Below are 15014 nucleotides of genomic sequence, written 5' to 3' on the forward strand. Positions count from 1 at the left end.
AATATTACTTAAAGATTGAAAAACTATTTAAATATCTTCAATATTATGTTTCAATTAAATTATATTCAAATTAAATAAATAAAAATGATTTCAATCATTTAATAATTAAGTTAAGAGCATATTAAAATTTATCTATTTCTAAATTAAATAATTGCAATTTATTCTCGGGTGAAAATTTAAGTCGGGGGCTGGCCAGTCTACGGCTGGAGAGCCCGGCTTTAAGTCAGGAGCTGGCCGGGGTTTCTGGTCGGAATCCGACCAGCATCGTCACGCTGTACAGTGGTCTGGACTAGGAATTTACTGTTCATAATCGCCCACAGGTCGTATTTCTTAACTGATTTAAAAGTTTTTTTTTAGAAATGCTCAGCAATTAATTTTTAAGAGAATTGTGGTTTGCTTTTTTAAATTTTTTCTCACAGAGCAACAATATATAAACAAATATGGTGACAAAATTGACCATTTTAGCTTTGTGAATTTTTATCTCAAGAAAAAATACAGATAGAGACTCACTATCAGCCGGAATTATTGCACATACATTCATAGAACATAATTAATTTTAATAATATTTAACTTAATTATTAAAAACTATTTTTATAAACAAATTCTTATTAGTGTTTTTTTATTACAAAAAAATCGTTTATTTCACGCTAGTTTTTAATATTTTTTACAAGAGTCATAATTTGTAAAAAAATAGCATGAGTTAACAACTATTGTTTTTATAAACATTTCTATAAGCAAATTCTTTATAAACGAGTTTTTTCTCACAGCTGAATTGATTCTTCTGAACAAAAGTGATTCACCATTGTCTTTAAAGCCATTTATATACTTTAAGCTTTATCAAACATAAATAATATAGATTGTTTATAACAATTCAGTTAAACAAGTCTCCTAATCGGCCGTTTCCTCGTAGAAAAAAATGTTTTTTTCTTCAATAATTATTAGAGTGACATTTATTGCGGTGACGACCAACCGCAGATTGTCACGCATTGTTTTGAAATTGTTATTAACAATTACGCAAATTATTATTATATCTCCCATGTCCAATTTTGGAATCACTGTTAGTTTATTGTGGGATATTTTCAGTGGAAAACCGTCCTTTTTGTATGTTAAAAAAATAATAAATCATAGTTTTGTCAAAAAAACTTTTTATAACAATCATATGAATTATTCTTCATTTAATTTCGTTGGTTAGTCACCGCAATAAAAGTCACTTTAATAATTATTATTGAAGAAAAAAACATTTTTTCTACGAGGAAATGGTCGATTAGGAGACTTGTTTAACTAAATTGTTATAAACAATCTATATTGTTTACGTTTGATAAAGCTTAAAGTATATCAATGGCTCTAAAGACAATGGTGAATCACTTTTTTCAGAAAAATCAATTCAGCTATGAGAAAAACTCGTTTATAAAGAATTTGTTCATAGAAATGTTTATAAAAACAATAGTTGTTAACTAATGCTAATTTTTTTGTTACAAATTATGACGCTTATGAAAAATATTAGCAACTAGCGTGAACACTGTAACACTGTATCTATGATAAAAAACACTAACAAGAACTTGTTTATAAACATTGTTTATAATAATAAAGTTAAATATTATTAAAATTAATTATGTTCTATGAATGCATGTGCAATAATTCCGGCTGATAGTGAGTTTCTATCTGTATTTTTTCTTGAGATAAAAATTCACAAAGCTAAAATGGTCAATTTTGTCACTATATTTGTTTATATTTTGTTGCTCTGTGAAAAAAATTGAAAAAAAGCAAAACACAATTCTCTTAAAAATTAATTTCTGAGCATTTCTAAAAAAAACTTTTAAATCGGTTGAGAAATACGACCTGTGGGCGATTATGAACAGTAAATTCCTATTCCAGACCACTGTGCGCTGCGCTGGCCAGCGTCCGGCCATGGAGCTGGCCGGGAACTGGCCGGGAGCTGGCCGGGGATTTCGACCGTGGCCCGGAAAAGACTAATTGCTCCTTATTAGATTTAAATAATTCGCGTTTCAATTGTATGAAGAGCATCTGTCACTGAGTTAGGGGATCAATTTAATTCTTTTGTACTGTATAATGGGAGCATATTAATATATAAAATTCCACACGCCTAGCACACAGGCAACATTAATTATTTTCACGTAGTCTTTGAGAGACAAGAAAGATTGAATAAATATTAAATGATTGCGAGTATTTTGACTTTAAATATTAATAGTCCTGTATAGAGTAAATACATATATTACATTTTTAAACATTATGTTAGAAATAAAATTTCTAACGCTGCGGGGTATCGAACCGACAAATGTCTATGCCTAAATATAACGTCTAGCAGTCAGGAATGCTAACCACTGTGCTAAATTGACAAGTTGAAACTCGTTAAAAAAGCCATCCTCATAAGCTACGGTTTAGAAAAGTTAAAGTACCAACTTTTAATTACTCTTTTTCTAATTATTTATTATTATGCGGCGTTATGTAAATATAAAATACACAAACTTTTAACAAAAATATCATAAAACACTTTTTAAATAAATAATTTAAATCGATTACAATTTTTCTTCACGTGATATTTTGTTTTTTCTCGTTTTAGACTATTTCACAACGTTTTAGATTGATATAAAATGTAATTTTTATCTGAAAATTTGCAATTTTCCATAAAGATGGAACTTAGAATTAAAAAAAAAAAACAGTTCGAATTTCAAAAAATTGTCTTCGAATTTTTGACACAAGATGCATGGTTTGAAAGTCGGAACTCATGAAACCTGAAAATTTGTGGTGTGAAAAAGTTATTCACCCAATATATTTTCACGCGTGGAACATCCATGCGGGTATACGCATCCATTTTTCAATGAAATTAGAGAAAGTAATTAAGTTATAAGCAAAGTTCAACAATTTTATTATTACCAATCAGCGCCCGGCCAGCTACCGTCTGAACATTCCATCATAAAGTTTGTCCGATTAGAGCCCAGTCAGCCCCCGACTGGGGTTTTGACATAAATTTTGTCCAGCGAGTCCCCGACCAGCGCGCGGCTAGGCTCTTAAAAAACAAACAGCCCGGCCAGTCCTCGACCAGAAACCTTGTTGTACCAGGGCTAACACGGGCTATTTCTACACGGGTTCTTTAAATGAAATTATTAATAATAATTTACCTCTTCTTTGCTTTCAATTAATATTTGATAATTTTTCATAAATTAATTAAATAATTATACATTTAAGTCCAAATTAAATACTAATTTTTTAATTTTATTCAGAAATAAATGTTGTTCTGAAATAATTTTTATTGTAATTTAAATGTCATAAAATTTTGAATATTGTTTCAGATTTTTTTATAATCATTTTAAAAAGCTTTGTTTTTATTCACAATATAAGCCAACAATTATAGTAAATATAATAAATAAAATATTTAAAAAAAATAAAAATCTATTAAATATCAAAATTAAGTAATTAAAAAAATTCAAGAAATTTCTAGAGAAATAATATTTTAAAAAATTCCCATTAAGAAAATAGATAAACGTAATAATGAAGGTAAACGTAATAATGAAATATTAACAAATCAACATTCAAAAGGAGTTAATTTATTACAAATTTTATTGTGCTTTTTTCTTTTATAAAATTCAATAATTTTACCAGTTTGTTCATTATGATTAATAATAAATTAATAAATGATAAATAAAATATATTTATTACTTAAATGTTTTATTTTTTGTTTATTGGGAATAAAGTTTAATTTGCATACTATCTAAAATCATCATTTCATTCTTAAATTGATGTAAAAACATTTCATATCTTCAGCACACAAGCATCAATGAGTTAAATAAACTAAACATTTTATTTATAAAAATCGATATAGCAGAACCTTGAATACAATTTTTTTTAGTTCAGCAAAAAATTAGAATAAATTTTGACACAAAAATGAACACTTTGTAGAGGTGCAATTCAAGAAAAAAGTATGGTTTGGGAGCGACCATAATATGGACAAAAGTACTATAAGAGTTTAATTTTTTAAAACCTTTTTGAGTAGTCATGGATGTACGTCTCAATTTGTTAAAATAAGACCTAAAAAAAGTTTGAATAATAAACTGATGCCTAGTAGTGCTTCAAATATTTATGTTTAAAATAAAATCTTATTGGGAATCTATTTATAATTTTTAATTTTGGGCTAAGGATTGGGGGAGGTCTAATTTAAAAAAAAAAAAAAATCGGCTGAAATGAAAAGAGCGATGCACTCAGAGAAGCACTGCTGATATTATTGGGGCGAGAGTCATATCAAGTTAAAAAGTTAAAAATAAAAACGAGTTTTTCTAGCAGTACCTGAAGTATACGATAGCCCTCTGTGTGCTTCAAGGATTGGAAAAAGAAAGAAATTATGACTCATACCCGGCAGAACCGAAATTAAGAAAGTTAACAATTCCCGTGTGAATTTGAAACCTTCCACATGGAAATTTAGGTGCATTTCAACGTGAATGTACAAGTATACCATCACGGAAAAATCAAGATAAAAATTCGGTGAAAAATTAAACTTCTGTTAAAACGATTTTTTTAGAACATTAATATTAATATTTTCGCGGAAAATGTACCTTTTTGGTTGAAGATTTTAATCATTGTTTCAAGGTTTATCTTTTTTAGCTGAAAATTAAACTGCTTAGTTCAAATCTGAACTAGTTATTTGAAAACTCATATTTTGGAGATTTACCTACTTTGTCAAAAATGTAACTACACTATTTTAAACAAATTAATTTTTCGGGATAAAAAATCATCTTTTGAGCTCAACTATTTCGTTGAAATTTAATTTTTTTATAATATTAATGATTTGAATTAAAAATTCCTTTTTTTTATTTTTGTTGAAAATTTATGTTTTTAACCGAAAATGTATCTATTCCATTTTTGGTTAACAATTTAAATTTTTTATTTGAAATTGATGTTCTCTACTAAGAAATTCATGTATTTTATTATTTGGTTAGAAACGAAATTTTTTGTTTAAATTTAAATATTTAGTAACAAATCAAACTATGAATAAGAAAATTAAACTCTTTTTTAGAAAATTAACTTTTTTGTTGAAGAATAATTTTTTTTCGTTTTGTAGATAATTTCGCCATAAAATTGAACAATTTTCTTAAAAATTAAAATCTTCATTTTTAAAAAGTCGTGTTTTTTGGTGAAAAATTAATCTGCTTGCGGAAAATTTATCTTTTTTGTTTCTAATTTAAATCTTTGGTTAAACAATCATCTTTTTTAGTAGAAACGTGGAATACTTAGATCGAAGTTGAACTTGATTGTTAAAAATTAACTTTTTTAAAACATTTTCTTACTTTTTCAAATATTTAAATATACCATTTTTAAGAAACTAATATTTTAGGATAAAAAATTATCTTTTGAGATGAACATTTTCGTTGAAAATTCGATTATTTGTTTAGAAATTAACTGTTACGTTAAAAATTAATATTTTTGGATTAAGTTTAACTATTTCGTGAAGAAATAAACTATATATAAGAAAATTTAAATTTTTTGTTAAATAATGATATTGTCACTTTAAAAATTCAACCGTTTTGTAAATAATTTATTCTTTTGGCTTCAAAACTCAACTTTTTTTTTAAATTCGCGTTTTTGCAAAAATATTAATCGTCTTGTTTGGAAATTTATATTTTCATCTGAAAATTCGAGTACTTGGTTTAATATTCATCTTTTTAGTTGAAAATTGAATTAGTTTGTTAAAAATTCATATATTTCTAAGATTCATCTCATTAAATAAAAATTTAACTATAATTTTCTTAGAAAATTCATCATTTCATTTCTGGTTAAACAGTGATGTTTTGTATCAAAAATTGATCTTTTCGAGTTGATAATTCATATAATTTAAAAAAAATTATGCTTTTTAGTGAAAAATTAATCTTTTTGGTTGAGAATTTATCATTTTTCGTTAAAAATTCAACGGTTTGGTTAAAAATGGAACTACTCTTATGACAATTTAACCTTATCTTAGAAAATTAATCTCTTTCCTGGAGAATTCATCTTCTTAGTCGAAAATTTAACTACCTGGTTGATACTCGTAGATGATTTACTTTGTCTAAAATTTTTATTTCAAAGATGCATCTCTTTGATGGCAAATTTTAGTTTCCTTTTGTTGAAAATTTCTTTTTTTTATAAAAACTAATTTTTTATTTAAAAACTGACTATTTCATTTTTGGTTTAAAAAGTTATCCTTATTAAATTCAATATCTGACGTAAATATCACTCACCTACACTTACTTTATCTTTTTTCAGATAAATTTTATCTTTCGTTAGATAAACGTGATGCAAGGTTTTTATCTTTTTGAAAGATAAAATTTATTTCTGGGGTGTACTGTGCCTTCATTTATGATACAATAATGACCGGGAAATAGGAAACTATGTGGGGATGAGTACTCGTGTAAAGGCAATCAAGAAAGAATATTTCACCAAGAAGCGTTAAGCATTAGAAAAAATTGAAGCGTGAAAATCAGGTTTATGTAGGTAAGCTGACGATGATTTCTTCATTATCCTCGAACTTCTCGAGGGATCGTGAATGTTATTAATATTTCGAGCGTTATATTGTCTTACTTAATTATGCTTAGTTATGGGCCACCCAAGCTCTCCTGTACAACACCGGCGCGTCGTGAATCAGGCCATTATTACGATAACGAAGGTCGCTTTTATCACACTTTAACTCACATGCAGCGATATTAACGCGATCTTCTCCAAATTCTGGCTTCTCCTTTTACCATCGCGATAAATCATTATGCACGCGTCCTAGTTATTAAAATCTCGTATTATATTATCAATCTTGTCTAGGAGAGAGTGGGGCTAAGTCGATAGTGGGGCTAAACTGATATTTGTTTTTTTGAAGAAAAAAATAAAAACTGTGTGGACTTGGTTTTCTAAAGGAAATTCGGGTCTGATGTTTTGTTCATCCTGGAAAATTATATTAAAAAGAAAAAAAAACATTTCCCATGGAGAAAAACATAATTGTAGGTTCAAAATAGCTGTTAAAGGAACTTGTCTATTCTTTGTACGCTTTAAAATATTTTACCAAAGCTCAATACAATCTGATCAGTCTTTTGAAGAATTTCGTGTCTACAGTGTGCAGACAGATATACAGACAGACATACATGCAAACATACATAAGACCATACAAAGAGGCACACATACATACGTACATATAGCCACATAAAGGCTTTAATGTGTAGAATTTCGGGTAACAAAACCAAGAATCTAACGACCAAATTTTGATAACGACTGTGAAATGGTCCCATTTTTTTTCTTTTTGATGGGAAAAAAGGGAAAAAGTTTTTTGTTCAGATTGCAATAGGAACATTTAATGGTGCTTATGTAAATCTGGTCGTTAGATCCTTGGTTTTATTTTCAGGAATTCCTCACATTAACTTCATCATTTGACTTTAAAAGGATTTTAAATTTGATTCTAATCTTATTTAAATTTCTTAAATTCAAGTGTTGATTTCTTAGCAATTGTTGCCGTATTTTTGATACAGATAATTATTAGTAGACAATTTGAATATTTTAAATAAAAATTTAGGAAAACTTTTTTTTGTTAGAAATACGTGTTAAACTTTATTGGTCTTGTGAAACCTCTAAATGTAATTTATTTTAAAATTTATGTGTTTATGGATTAGAAAAGCTTGGTGGACACAAGCATAACAATTTGAAGAAAAAAAATCCACTGAATTTATGTACCACCCTAGTGTAGAATGATATGCAACGATATGATATGAGTTCGCTCACATATTACCCAACACTACTAATTTTATTTTACAGGATGTAAAAAAATTTTAGGATAAATGCGAGACTTTTAAAAAGAGATGTAAATTGTCTTCAAATCTATAATGTATTCCTGGGTGTTTTAGGAAAATTAAGGAAGATTTTAAATTATTTCAGATGGATCCAAAGTAATCTAGAAAATTATAAACAATAAATCCACACAATTTTACAAAATATTATTTTGGAAAAATAAATAATATCTGATCAATTTTTTAAAATACTGCCAAGTTTTAAAAGTTTTGAAATCAATTCAAAACCTTTACAAACATGTGTTTGATATTTCTGAAATATTAGTAACATCGCTTTTTTCAGACAATTAGAAATTATACGTAGTCTATTCTAAAATCCCCCTCCCCCACCCACAGATAACAGTTTTTAAAGAAAAAAGCACCCTATCCCTCCTTTTAAATGTTTACGTAATGTGTGAACGCTTCCTGAGTTGAAAAATCGACTACTATCGGTGAGAAACTTCGAGTCCTCTGGATTGGACGTTAAAAAAATTATTAAAGATAAAATGGTAGGTTTTTGAAAGAGGAATCATTTAAAGGTGCAAATTTTGTACGTTAACGTGCTGACAAGTAATATTCTGAAAAAAATTTTGTAGCTTACAGATCTGAAGATGTGATAAAAAGTCTGGAAATTTGATAGTTTTTAAAACACCATTTGCACCTTTAAAATGATACCTCTTTCATTAACCTACCATTTTTTCTTCACTTACTTTTTCAACGTCAAAGCCAGAGGACTCCAATTTTCTCGCCGATAGTAGTTCTTCGGTTCAAGTAGAAAAGGACATTTAGATCCAGCCCTCCTCGTTCGGACGCAATATGTGAACTAGGGTGGTCCAAAAATGCATTACAAATCTTTTTTTCTCTCTAAAGGACAAGTCATCCTATTCCCCCAGGTTCCATTTCCTGAGGAAATAATTCTGTAATTTTTGGTTTTAAAAAATTTCAATATTAACACGTGCCACCCGGCACTTTAGAATTTCATTTGAATAACATTGGGAAATTTTGGATTTTCGAACAATTAAACTCATGCTCCAGGGTTAAATCGAAACGTGGCCAATTTTTATATATTCAATAGGAGTGTCCACGAAATAATACTTTTTAATACTTCACAAGACTTTTTAAGCCATTTAAATTGTTTAAATAAGTGTAACTTATTCTAAAAATTATTTATTTTCAAAAATAAAATAATCGTATTTTCTGATTGAAATGTAACAGTTAGTATGTAGTTTAGATTAATGATTTGTTTTAAAAAAGTTTTTTAATTATTTAAACCCTTAATTGTTGCTTATTTACCGAATTTCTCTATTTTTCGACCATTTTTAATTCCCCAAACAGTTTTTTTTGATAAATTAAAAAAAAATAAAATACAATAGAATGCATACAATTATTTTGGAATGTTTATTATATATAAAAAATAAATCAACCATTTTTTAATTGATAAAAAAAATAATTTGTTTAGACAATTGTTCTTCGAAAATATTTTTGAAATTGTTTTTTCTGAACTAAATATAATATTGGATGATTTTCACTAGTAGTAAATTCTGTTTAAGCTTTGTTACTATTTATAAAATTAATTTTTTTTTAAATTTCCTTCGAATTGAGTAAAAATGATTTACATATTATATGGCGCAATATTACATAAATCATGAAAGTCATAAAAGTTATCATTTACATGTAATTAATGATAATAGATCGATGTCAGTGAAACTCAAAAAAATTTAAATTATTTGAATAACACTCAACAAAATGAAATGAAATTTGATTGGCGCTTAAAAGAATGTAATCAAATTTAATCATATTTCTTCGATTCCAGGTATAATCAGTATAATTTATTGAAAATCTCTGAATTTCTGAAAATCTATTGGGACGTAAGAATTAAAAAATTGACGCTTACTTTCTACTTTCTAGAATCCATAACGCAGTAAATGAATATTAAGAGAAATGTTTTGCGAAAAACACAATTTACAATTATTTGAGTGAAAATTTACTAAAACACCATTATATCAAAATTTCACCACAACTTTTGGTAACGATTCCTGTTTAAATTTTCTCCATCTAGCGGAAGGTGTGGAGCATTAAGCTTTTTACATTATGAAGCATATTAGTTACTTTTCGAACAACGAAAGCCTCTAGGGTGCCCTCTTACTAGTATACTCCAACTCCAAAGATACAACAAGTTTGGGAATCGGGAACTCCGAAGGTACGACCGTGAAAGGGGCTCCCACTCATTTGTCATATGGGTCTCGGAGGTAATGCGTGAGAACACACACAGGCCTACTACGTACTCAGGCCTACTACGGACTCATACCTATTGCTCGCATATACCTACTACGCGCACGCGCACGTCGAATTCAAGGCAGCACGCACTAGCGCGCGCGGAACTTTCAAATTGGGCAGGTATAGAGAGGGGGTGATTCGGCTGCTCCTTTAGAGTCGGGGCGCTCGTATCTGTGGAGCAGATTCATATCACTGCATCTTTGTAGCTCGTATACTTGGAGTTAGACTGTGTCTTGTATTGCCAGCAAAGTGTGTCCACGGATTAATACACGAAACAGACGTTACCATGAGAAACGATGCAAAATACGGGTAGTTATAGTCCTAACGAGCGCACCGGCAGGCCGTACAGCTTTATAGGTCAGTTTAGCAATTCTTGTTGTATTTTAGTATTCAATAAAGTGAGCAATAAAAATGGTTAACTTCAATTTTTAAAAATAAAATGAAGTAAAATTTAGTTACTTCCGACTGGGGGTAGCGAAAACGTGAAGCAGTGCTTTTTTGGCTGCCATTCAAAATATTATTTTTAAATAATTAAGATTCATCATTTATTCTATGGTAGTTTCGAATAATTTATAACAAATGTGACGTTCTTAAATAACTGTGATTTAATGTTTATGAACGAAAAGAACGTGCCACGATTTTCTGGAAAATACAAATGCGGGGGCCTATTTGCAAATTATTTGAACTAACTTAATTGACCTAACTCGACCAGTTGTTTGATGTCACACTTTCCATTTCGCTTTCCTGATTGTTTGCATCCACTCAAAATTAATAGAATTAAATAATCAGAGTTTTGGCTTACAATTTTGGCTGTATTGATGTAATTATTCTATACCCGAGCGCCGTTTAAAAGCGCTAAATAATGGTGTCAATCACGTGACTGTGAAACATTAAAGTGTGAAATTGGAACAATTCCTCGTAAGAGGTCAAGAGACCAATTGACTTGGAGAGAGGTCCACAGACGGCTGCATGGCAGTGGAAGGCATTCTTTTGCCGATGATCAATCGCGAAACAAAACACACCCAACAAGAAATTTCTGATGAGGATGTAGGAAGAAGACGACTAAAAATAATGTTCATGACATAATATTATCATTTATTACCGGAATTTATAATTTCCAAGAGGGTGATTGTAATCCACTACTGAGTCTGCTCGAAGCAAGAAAAATGAAATTCTGTGTATGGTTTATGACTAGGTTTATGGGTTAATTTGGTTTTTATTAAGCAATAAAAGTCAAATAATAAGAGCATTCGCTCTAAAATTCTTCAGGTTTCTAATTTATCACCCGCTTGGAGATATGTGTTACGTGATCACTTTAGATGATGAAAGCATTTTTATCACAGTTCATATACCTTTTAGTATTGTTGTATGTATTAATTTTAGAAGAAAATTTTCTGATTGAAATAAACACCGCAATAAATTTGAAATATTTTAAATGTATTCACTGAATCTTGACATGCCGGGATTTCAAGTTTTGACCTATGGTGAAAATTGGTACTATGAAAGCTTCATACTCGGAGGGTAAAGGTTGCCTGGAAACAGAAGCATCGTTACTTTGCTTGTTTGTTATTGAAGCAAATGAGGGTTTTGTAGTTTTCTTCTTTGACCTTATAAGTTTATATCAAGTAATGTTGATATTTTTTTAACATGAATATCAGCCTAAAAACTAATCTAAACTCATCAGACTTCTTTGGGCCAGGATTGATCGATTTTTGATTTATGTGAGTTTCTTTGTAAAGATTCCTTTCAAAATCAATTATATTCCACTTCTTTGAAAAGTGATTGTTTCGCGTGATGTAAGTTGTAGAACCAGAAGTACATTAAATTTTATGATGAATCTGATTGGCTTACCATTAGGACGGTTTCATTTCAGTGATAAGTTTTCTAGAGAATTCGCATTTTTAGTCAAAAATGTAATTATTTCCTTAAACATTCAACCATTTTGTTGAAAGTTTGTCCCTTTTGCTTAAAAGCACAATTAATTAATTGTTGATGCAACTGTTTTGTTTTTTGTTCAAATTATACTTTTTCCAACTGCAAATTCAACTTTCTTGGTGGAAAATTCAAATAACTTTTTCTTAAAATATCAGTTATTACAGGTTTCGTTGATAATTCATCTTTCTTGCTTTGTCATTCAATTGTATAGTTTAAATTTTAAATGCTCTGTTAAAAAATTCGTATTAGTCCTTTATTAAAACTTAACTTTTTGGAACTGTTTTTAGTTTAATTTTAAATATTTTTGTTGAAGATTCAATTGTTTTATTTACGATTCGTTTTCTTTTTAATGTCATTTGTTGAAAATTCGTTTGATGTTTTAAATTAATTTTTTGATTTAAAAATGTGACGATTACACTTCTGGCTCAAAAGAAAATTATTTGGTACCTATTAAAATGTTTTTTATATTAACGTCACTAGTGGAAAATTTAACTTTATTGCTAAAAACACTTTTGTCCTTGAATAAAACTCAACTTTTTGGATTGAAAACTTAACTATTTGTTTGAAAATGAAAAAGTTTTATTTCAATTTTAATACTTTTGTTTTAATATTAGACAGTTTGGTTAAAATTGGATCTTTATAGATTGAAAATGTAACTGTTCGATTCAACTACCATGTTAAAAATTCGTCCATTTTAATTATCACTAGTTGAAAATTCTGCTATGGTTTAAAATTAATTAATTTACTTGAAAATTTGACGATTGAATTTTTGTCTAAAAAAAACTATTTGATACTAAATTAAACTATTTTGTGAAAAGTTTAATTTTTTTTTTTATATAAAATTTATAGTTAAAAATTTATATTCTTGCGTTGTAAATTGAATTATTCTGTAGGAAATTGATCTTTTTGTCCTAAAAATTGAAAAATTGGATTGAAAATATACTTTTCGATTTAAAATTCAATTTATTTTTAGATTCAAGTTATTAGATAAAAATTTAACCTTTTTGGTAAAAATACGTTTTTGTCTTTAATTGAAACTCTACTTTTTGGCTTAAAAATTCAACTATTTCGTCGAAAACGGAAATTTTTTTATCTTAATTTTAAATCTTTTTGTTTTAAAACTAGACAGTTTGGTTAAAACTGGATCTTTGTAGATTGAAAATTGAAATTTTTTGTAGAAAATTCATGTTTTTTTTGTGAAAATTCGTTTTCCGTTTGAAATTAATTTCTGGAATTGAAAAGTTGAAGATTACATTTTTGGCTTAAAAGACAAGAACTTGGTGCAAAATTTGCCTATTTTGTGAAAGATTTAATTATTTTATTACAAATAAACATTAAAGTTGGAAATTTATATTTATGGGCTGGAAATTGAATTATTTTTCAGAAAATTTTTTTTCGGCTTTAACTTTAAAAAATTTAGTCGAAAATATACTTTACTGTTAAACATATATTTTTGAAAGATTCAGGTCCCTCATAAAATAAATTTTTTGCCTTGAAAATTCAACTATTTTATTGAATATGGAACCATTTTTAGTTAAATTTTAATGCTTTTCGTTTGAAAATTAGACCATTTGGTTGAAACTGTATCTTTGTAGAATTAAAAATTCGACAATTAATTAGAAAATTCATGTATTTTTTTGTTAAAACTTCATCTTCTTGGGTATAAAATTGATCTTAATTGTTTTGCGAATTTGTCCGCTTTAATTTCCATTGTTAAAAATTCGTTCTTTGCTTAAAATTAATTCATTTAATTGTAAATTTCACGCTTCCATTTCTAGCTAAAAAATACTTTTTGATACACAATTGAACTATTTTGAGAAAAGTTTAATTATTTGGTTACAAATCAACTTTTCTGTTAAAAATTCATATTCTTGGGTTGTAAATTTAATTATTCTGTAGAAAATTGATCTTTTTGGCTTGAAAATTCGAAAATTTTATTGAAAATACACTTTCATGAACAATTTTTTTTTTTAGATTTACGCTTTTGGTGGAAAATTTAACTTTTTTTGGGTAAAATTAATCTCTTTCACTAGAAATTTAATCTTTTTTGTTGAAAATTAGTCCGCTCTAATTTCAACTGTTTGAAAATTCGTGCTTTGTTAAAAATTAATTTCTTTAATCGAAAAATTGACGATTTCCTTTTTTTAAACTATTTTTTGCAAAATTGAAGTATTTTGAGAAAAATTTAATTATTTTGTTGTAAATACACTTTTCTGTTAAAAATTCAATTCTTGGGTTGTAAATTTAATTATTCTGTAGGAAAATTGTATTTTTGGCTTAAAATTAAAAAATTTGACTAAAAATACACTTTCCTGATAAAAAACTTTTTTAGATTTCTGTTTTTTGTTGAAAATTTAACCATTTTGTTAAAAATTCATATTCCAAGAACAGAAATTTAACTGTTTTCCAGGAAAATTGTCATTTCGTCTCGGAAATTTGTCAATTTGATCAAAAATACACTTTTCTGTTACACATTTTTTTTAATTCAGGTCCTTGGTTACAATTTAAATTTTTGGCTTAAAAACTCCACTAATTTGATTGAAAATTAAACTATTTTTCATGGAATTTTAAATCATTTTCTTCAAAAATTAGACCATTTGGTTGAAATTGAATATTTGTAGAATTGAAAATTCAACTACTGATCGAACATTCATATTTTTACATTCTCATCATTTATGATTGAGAAAGTATTAGAATTGTCGGAAATTTGACATCACACTTTTTCAACGGATCTCCACGTTTCGAGACTCCCTAAATCCGAAAATCAGGTTTTCATGATGGCGCCTGTCTGTCTGTCCGTCCGTCCGTCCGTAAACACGATAACTCTCGAAAAAATGAACGAATCAAATCCATCTTTGGCACACTTTTTCTAGGTCCAAAAAGAAAAGACGAGTTTATTAACCAGCCATTTTTGATAAAAATTCAAAAAGTGAGCGCATTTTGAAAATTTTCGAGACCACTTTTTTCTGAATTTGAAAATTATATGCGCGGATATTTATAGCATTGAAAAGA

At 28.1% G+C, this 15014-nt stretch overlaps 1 protein-coding gene across 4 annotated transcripts in view; it reads right to left on the reverse strand.

Annotated features, from left to right (window-relative positions):
- Nucleotides 1-15014, reverse strand: part of LOC117168279 (sodium/hydrogen exchanger 9B2) — a 234645-nt gene that overhangs the window by 2251 nt on the left and 217380 nt on the right. The window lies entirely within an intron of this gene.

Source organism: Belonocnema kinseyi, chromosome 2, assembly GCF_010883055.1.
Source record: "Belonocnema kinseyi isolate 2016_QV_RU_SX_M_011 chromosome 2, B_treatae_v1, whole genome shotgun sequence".
NCBI classification, from domain to species: Eukaryota; Metazoa; Arthropoda; class Insecta; order Hymenoptera; family Cynipidae; genus Belonocnema; species Belonocnema kinseyi.